Source organism: Chionomys nivalis, chromosome 24 (genome assembly GCF_950005125.1).
Source record: "Chionomys nivalis chromosome 24, mChiNiv1.1, whole genome shotgun sequence".
Classification (NCBI taxonomy): Eukaryota; Metazoa; Chordata; class Mammalia; order Rodentia; family Cricetidae; genus Chionomys; species Chionomys nivalis.
This window is the reverse complement of record NC_080109.1, coordinates 18,794,235-18,802,351: the sequence shown is the minus strand read 5'-3', so window position 1 is coordinate 18,802,351 and position 8,117 is coordinate 18,794,235. Positions and strand designations below refer to the sequence as shown.

General features: G+C 40.5%; 1 pseudogene; it reads left to right on the top strand.

The window, feature by feature from the left end:
* The first annotated feature begins 6,350 nt into the window (after window positions 1-6,350).
* LOC130866135 (U6 spliceosomal RNA) lies at window positions 6,351-6,445 on the top strand (annotated as a pseudogene).
* Window positions 6,446-8,117: the final 1,672 nt, after the last annotated feature.

The window sequence follows — 8,117 nt, the reverse complement described above, 5'->3', positions numbered from 1 at the left end:
AGTGATGGAGCTTGAGCCCAGGCATTGCTGTAGAGTACAGAAACACCCTTCATTGTTTGCCTTCCAACAAGGACGTGGTAGCATGTGGTTCTGCCGGAAACACCCTGCATCGTGATGACAGAAGAGGGAAGGGTGGCATCTGCTAGGACTTCTGCAACAGGCCATGATGTTGTCTTCTCAGGGATACCACCGTGTGCTGTTTTAACCCCAGGGACAATTTCATCAGGTCATGGAGAAGCACTTGACTTGGGAGACAGTCGCGGATGCTGCTCACAACTGAAAACCACCACAGAAGCACAAAGCTGACAGAGCAATGAAAATCTCAGATTATATTAAAGACCAAAAATTCACAGGCTGCTAGACTCATAGAAATTATCAATACAACACAAACCTCCAGTAAGAAGATGTTATCTTTAAGGAAAAGATGATCTTACGTGTATGGCTGTTTTGCCTGCATGTATGGATGTGTGCCATGTTGGAGGTGGCCAAGGCTGGGAGAGGTCATCAGATTTCCTGGAGTTGAAGTTACAAACAATTTATACGCATGTTGGGAACAGAACCTGGGTCCTCTACAAGAGCAGTAAGTGTTCTCAACACCTGAGCCATCTCTCCATCCCCAAATGAAATATTCTTAACAGCATTTTTATCTGTTCAATTTGACCCAGACAAAATTAAAATTAATAAAATGAGGAAAACCAAAAGAAAAACCAACGGCAAAGGTATGGTCAATAACAACATTTTTATAAAAACGATTTCTGGTTGTTTTATTGTTTTTTGTAGGTGTGGGTATTTTGGATGCATGAATGGTGTGCACCACATGCATGTCTGATAGCCTCAGAGGAGAACACTGTGGCTGGAGTCACAGATGGTCATGAGCCACCATGTGGGTGCTAGGAATTAAAGCTGGTTTCTCTGGAAAAGAGAAATCCACCATTCCTCTCCATTATCAGTGGAGTTAAATATTAATAAAAGGAATGATAAATCAGGCCTTTGTTGGGAATTTTGTACAAAAGAAAACTACTCCTGGCAACAATAATTTTGGTTAAATAAATGAATAAAACAAAAAGTCAAAATCCCCTATGATATATAGAAAATTGGTCAAGAATTCAAATTATCACAATGGTATTTGCGTTGGGAAATATGAACGAGCTTTTTTTCCAAGACAGAAATTTGCTAATGTGAATGTCATCCGATGAGAATATTTATACATATTGAGACTCTGAGAATGAAATAAAACATCACAGAGCACAGTTGAAACTGTTAGCTGCCAATCCGGAATCCATTCTCTCTGTTTTGTTGAAATACCCACTGATAATAACCCATGTGCCCCCACGGTTTTCACCAATTTAGTTGATATTAACATTCAGTAGAATTTTGTTTGAGTCTCAAACTTAATTTGACATGCAAGCTTTGAAACAGTTGATGAATATTGATTATTTTGTTCATCGTCTGGGTCTTGTTTCGACTTGGTTAGCAGCTGTGAGCTTTCATTCAAGAAAACTCCATCCTTGATTTCAATGAACTTGTGTTCAATCAGGAAAACAGAGACACACGAAGGCATTGAACATGCTGGAGACTATATCATAGGAAATCATAACATCACAGGAATTAGGGGTTTGGGAAGCCTGCAAGTATCAGTGCTTGGAATTATCCTGAAAATTCAGGGACTATTTCTAGAAAAGAAACGGAGGAGGATATAAAGACTAAAAAGAAAAACAAGGCCTGAATCAAAGGCTTCTGCCCTTGTGCACTCCCAACGGTATAATGCCAACAGCATCTTTCTCCTTGTCTTATACTTAAGTAGACATTGTCTTTCCTATTAGATCCATTTTGAAGGTAAGTATTATGTCTTACTTGTCTTTGGAAACCTAGCACTTATCACAATACCTGTCCCATAATGGGTATTCAATAAATATGTTGAAGGAATGAATAAAGAAAGAAGAAGCCCAAAGGACTTCGTGAGGCAACACGTTCGGTTGCACGCGGGCCTAACACAAGGCGATCACCTGTCAGTCTACACCGGATTTAACTCCACTGATAATGGAGAGGCATGGTGGATTTCCGTCAGGAAAATCACAAAGAGTTGCAGTGACACTGGTTATCCTGTGCTGGCTGCCCTAAATGCTTTATACATCTTAACTATTTCAGAGATCATCCATATCTCTCCCGAGAATCCAACAAGTGGACAAGACAAGCTCTTACACTACAGTCTCTGAAATAGAAGAATGCAGATTTGTCGTTGTGTAACTTGAGAAATTTAACAACAAAAACAGATGCATTTTCTTATCGTCCTTCCCAGCCTGGAATCTACCCTGGGACAAGCGGCAAAGAATGGCCCCCAACAAAGTGAAATGTTCTGGCTGTTACAGCAAGATCAAATCTGACTCCATGTAGTTCATTATTCTCAATCAGATAACTCAGAAGTGTGTGCTTTTCCAAGATAAACTCAGAAGGGAATTTTCTGTTCTCTATCTGACCTTATTTAATTTATCCGAGTATCTGCATTTATTGTTGGACAAATAATAATGTCTACCGTAACGTCTACCATTGGGTGTTCATGGTCAGCCCACAATTTCTTCCCATCTTCAGCAAAACAGCTCACATGAATTACTTTTTATCTCGCTTCGGCAGTAGAAATAACAGAGTGTTCATTTGCTATTCAATAGCTATTATTTGTATCTTGGTGCAGATTGCTTAAGAATTCAGTCTACATTTTCTGGTACCCTGAAATAATATCATCTGTAGCTATAATAATAATGTCGTCTTCTTTTGATCAAAATATTACTTCAAAATATTTTGTGGTCCACTGCCGACTTATTTTCTTTATCTAAAGGTGTGTGTGTGTGTGTATGTGTTGGGGCAGCTCATAGAAAATTTGAAATTTTGGTGTCTATTGTTGAAGTACCAAGAGCAATAAATGCTCTCTTGTAGGCAATTAAATAACAAGGTGCAGCTGAGACACCTCATAACTGCCAAGTTCAAATTGTAATATTGAGTGGATTCTCCAACTCTGGGGAGAGTTTTTCTAGTTAACAGGAGGGAATGAGAGAAAGACACCAGGCTTCCAAAGTCTAGTGCCAAGGAAAGATGGTGAATTACTGGCTTATCAAAAGGCGTCCAGGAAGATGAATTGAAAATTGAATACCTTTTCAAGAACACAAAGAATGGGGTGGATATAGTCAGATGTGAAGGCTTACGTTTTGAATTATTCAGAATCAAGAGTGACTGAATTTCACATTGGACTGGTCATATGTGGAGTAGTTGGGCTGGCACATACTTTAATCTGGGTGTAGCCTGTCCTCTGGAGTCACACTTCTTTAGTGTACTCCTGGGCCAGCAGCAGTCTCTGTGAGATGATTGTCAGAAACGCAAGGCTTCAAGCACCAGTTCAGGCTCACTAAATCTGACTCTGCTTTTTAATAAGGTGAGCAGGCAAATCACATGCATGCTGACGACCGAGACGCGCTGCACCAAGACAAAGTGGAAGGGAGAATGCATAGTTTGAGGAACATCCAAACTGATTGGCTGGGAGATTTTAGTGGGCAAAGCAACAAACAGGGAGAAACTTAAAAATGAACAATGGAAGAAACATTTCTCAGAAACCAAAAATAAACATCGTAAATTGTGGTGGCTATTCTTGGTTGTCACCTTGGTTATATTGGGAATTAACTAAAACTCAAAAAGGAGGGCACACCTGCTAGGAATTTTTGCTTTATTTGAAGTAGGGAAATTCATTTTGAGGTGGGAAGACACACCTTTAATCCAGGTCATTTGAGCTGGGAAAACTGAGCTCCTATATGGACCACACCTTCTGTGGAAGCCTATGTCGGGTCATGGAAGAAAGAAGGTTTCGCTCTTTGTCTGCTTGCCCTTACCTTGCAAACACACCCACCCTTTCACTGGCATTCAAACCTCTTTTTTGGTTTTTTGTTTTTTTTCTTTTTTGGATTTTCGAGACAGGGTTTCTCCATAGCTTTTTGGTTCCTGTCCTGGAACTAGCTCTTGCAGACCAGGCTGGCCTCGAACTCACAGAGATTCACCTGCCTCTGCCTCCCGAGTGCTGGGATTAAAGGCGTGCGCCACCACCGCCAGGCTTCAAACCTCTTTTTTGAAGATTAGCAGAGACATAGTCTTGTGACTTGAGCAACTACTTGATTCTTGGTCTTTCCGTTCACAGCCAGCCATTGTTGGATTAGCTGGACTGCAGCCTGTAAGTTCTTCCAGTAAATCCCCTTTCTATAGAGAGATTCATTCTATAAGTTCTGTTATTCTAAAGAATCTTGACTAATACAAACACCCACCAAGAAAGTATAATTACTGGTTGTAGCAGGCTTTCCTTTAGGCCACGAACCAGCTCCCCAATTATGGCACAGAGATTTATTATTTGTTATGAATGCTTGACTTTAGCTGAGACTTGTTTCTTGCTAGCTCTTATAGCTTAACTTGTTTCTCTTTTACATTTTGGCTCAGGGCTTTTTACCTTTCTTTTATTTCTATATGTCTTACTTTCCTGTTTCTTGTGTCTGCCTGTCTGTCTGCTGCCTGGCTTCTGACCTTGGGTGTGTCCCTCTCTTTCTATCTCATTTTCTTCTCCTTCTCTCTCAAACCTCTATTTCTCTTCCTACATATCCTCTCTGCCTACTAGTCCTGACTATCCCTCTCCTGCTCAGCTATTGGCTGTTCAGCTTTTTATTAGAACAATCAGATGCCTTAGGCAGGCAAGGTGAGACAAATGTAACCCATCTTTACATCATTAAACAAATGCAGCATAAACGAATGTAACACATCCTTACATTGTTAAACAAATGCAACATACCTTTACACAGGTAAATTAATATCCCACAGCTTAAACAAGTAACGCATCTTTACATAGCTAAAATTATATTCCATGACCACTGATCAGTGTCAAATATCATAAAAGTCTTAGGGAAGGCATGTATGCAAGAACTACTAGATTTAGTGGGAAGAAAGCCATTTCCTGGAAATCACTGAGGACAACTTTAAGGCTAAAGAGAACAGAAATTAAAATTTGTTCCTATAAAATTATAGTTAAGAAAGTAATTTTTGTACTCCTCTTCTTGCTATGACTAAATATGTTTAGCGAGCAATACAAAATGGTAGGTTAGTTTTCTGTGCAGTATCAAAAATATCTTAAAAATCAGTTTGAAGGAGGAAGGCTTATTTTGGTCCATGGTTTCGGTCTGTGGTCCCTGGCTCCTGGTTTGGGTCTAAGGGCTAGAAAGTACCGTGGAAGATCAAAACTGCTAACTTCCTGGTGGCCAGGAGGCAGAGAGATTGAGAGGGGAAGAGGCTAGAAGGAAAAACCAAAAAACTCTCCCAGGGCATGCCCACTGTGACCTGCTTTCTCCCCTTGAGGCCTGAAGTTACTAACACTGCTTCATAACCCTTTAAAGTATACTCCCACGAACAGAGCAATCCATCCAGGAAGCCAGATCCCTCTGAGCCAGATCCCTTCGGTGGGCCCCGGCGGCTCTAAGCACGGCTACATGGAAGACTCAGCTTCCAGGAGACAGTACAGATGGAAACTGTAACAAGTGGTTAGTCCCTTAGACTTCCAGAGTTTAGATTTCAGCAAGTTGGGGCTACTGCCATAAAGTTTGCCTATGGCTAGTGCAGCCAGTAGCTAGCGCCCCCTGGTCCAGGGCAACCATTGCTCTGCATGTTCAACTTCCTCCTCCACCCACCAGCCCACTTCAGACCCCTCCTAGTTGTCCTCAGTTGACTGATAGCATGGACTTTTTTTTATCTGCAACATTTGAAAGCATTAGACATTATCTTTGAAAATAAAAGAAAAAACTAACAGCATTAAAGTAGCATACTAAATAAAATACGTATAAGTGTGCAATTTGAAGAGAACTGACAGATGTATATATCCATATAACCAATTGCCATAATTAAGATAGGTATAATATATGTACAATTAGAATACAGATTTCCCTCATACCAAAGCTCCCTCCGTGCCTATCTAGGTGGCTCCTCTGCCTCCTCCCCCAAGCAATTCCAAAAATTTTATCTGAATCATTTACAGCTGCTTCCCTTTTCCTTACATCTGGGTTCTTTGCACACAATTTTTGAAACCCATTCACATTGTTGTACACATGAAGTGTGTTCCCTTCCATTGATCAGTAGTGTTCCTCTGAGCTGATGAGCCTTGATCTCTCTAGCCATCTGCCAGCTGCTGGGCGTTTGTGGTGTTTCTGGGTATTATGAAGAGAGCCACTATCAGCTGTAACATACATACACTTGGGAAGATGTGCTTTCATTTTTCATGGGTAAGAACCTAGGAGTAAAATTCTTATTTGGTCAGTATATGTTCAAGAAATTGCCTAGTGCTTGCTTCTGCAGCACAGTAAAACTGGAACAATACAGAGAAGATTAGCATGGACCCTTTGACAAGCAAATTCATGAAGTGTTTCATATTTTAAAAAGAAAGAAATTAGCTATTTTTTTTTAAATAAAAACGACCTATAAGAGTTCCACTTGCAAGTCCGTGCTGGTCTGTAATTCAGGCATTCTGGTGAGTGTGCATTCATATCTCGTTGTGGTTTTAACATGAACTTTTTAAAAATTATGTGAAGAACGTTTTGTTCTACCTACCTTGGTGGTGCACGGATTTAATTCCAGCACTCTGGAAGCAGTAGCAGGTGGGTCCCTGTGTTCAAGCCCGGCCTAGACTACAGATTGAATTCCAGGACAGCTAGAACTACACAGAGAAATCCTGTCTCAAAACAAAACAAACAGACAAAAAGAATATTTGTCCTCATTTTCAATCCTCTATCCTCCCTATTTTATTTTTAAAAATAAAATTTACATATACATATATATAAATGTATAGATGTATAATATATAATTGTATTGCTATGTTAATAAATTCAACACTTGTTATTTTCAATAAATTAATAAATCAGCTTAAGTTTCTCTAGTTCCTATCTGGTAAATATTAACATAAAGTGTAAGCTACAGAACTGGAGGGCTCCTCAGCAATTGTCAAGAACCAAAGTACCAAGGATGATGATACAGGCCTATAACCACGGCAACTTGAGAGGCTGAGACAAAGCGTCAATCCTTATGATCTGTGAGCTCAAGCCTAACCTGGGCTACACAGTCAGTTTATAAATTTAAAAGCAAAACAAGCTCAAAGGTGTCCTGAGATCAGAAAGTGTAAGAGCCACCATTCAAAAGGATCTAAATGTGTTTTGTGCATAAAAGATACCGACTTCGTAATACGGAGGTTCTGGCAGAGACTAAGAGCACATAAACAGCACAGATACCAATACAGTGGCTTTAAGCTTTCTCTTCCATGTCACGCTTCAGATATGACCAGCTCAGAAAGCCCCACACCCAAAAGCACACACATGTAAACATGTGCACTTTACTCATCTGTAATATTTCCTTAGGGTTGTACAAATTCTTTGTGCTTGTTGGGTATCAATAAACATATTTAGTAATCAGACATATTTAGCGCAGACATTCTCTCGCTGTGTGAATTGCTTTGCGGTTTCTTAGCGCTTTATTAACAAAGCATAAACTTTTAGAGCCAATGAGGTTCAATTTGTTGGGTTTTGCTTTTGTGATCTGTGTTTTATGTGTCTCTTAAATCCCCGTCTGCCTCCAAACAGGGGACGTTTCCCCCAGAAGGCTGCCTTTTACGTAACGTGGTGCTGCTTCGTATTTCGCTGCCCTAATTTATCTTCCCACGGTCTGTTTCTTTTTTCTGGTTCTTCTTATCTCTCAGTCATGAACGTTTACAATTTACAAGCTTTCTCTCTCTCTTTGATTATAACTGCTGTGATTACATCAAAGAAGGCCTAGATGGCAGACGAAGTGAAGGCGTGATAATAGAAACACCAACCCTAGGCGGTAGTCAAACACGGTGTTTAAAGGAATAAGCTGGAGGGCAGGCTGCCTGCGCTCGGATTCCACTTGTGCGACCATCTGGCTGTGGTACCGGGTTGCATTTTACAGGGTTAAAGAATTCACAAGACTCAGTAGCATTTCGTACTAGGGTTTTCGTTGCCGCCGAGGACACAAAGCGAAGATACGGTGTGTGTTCACAGGGTACAGAGACTGGGCACATGTGTCAGCAGGTGGGAGGT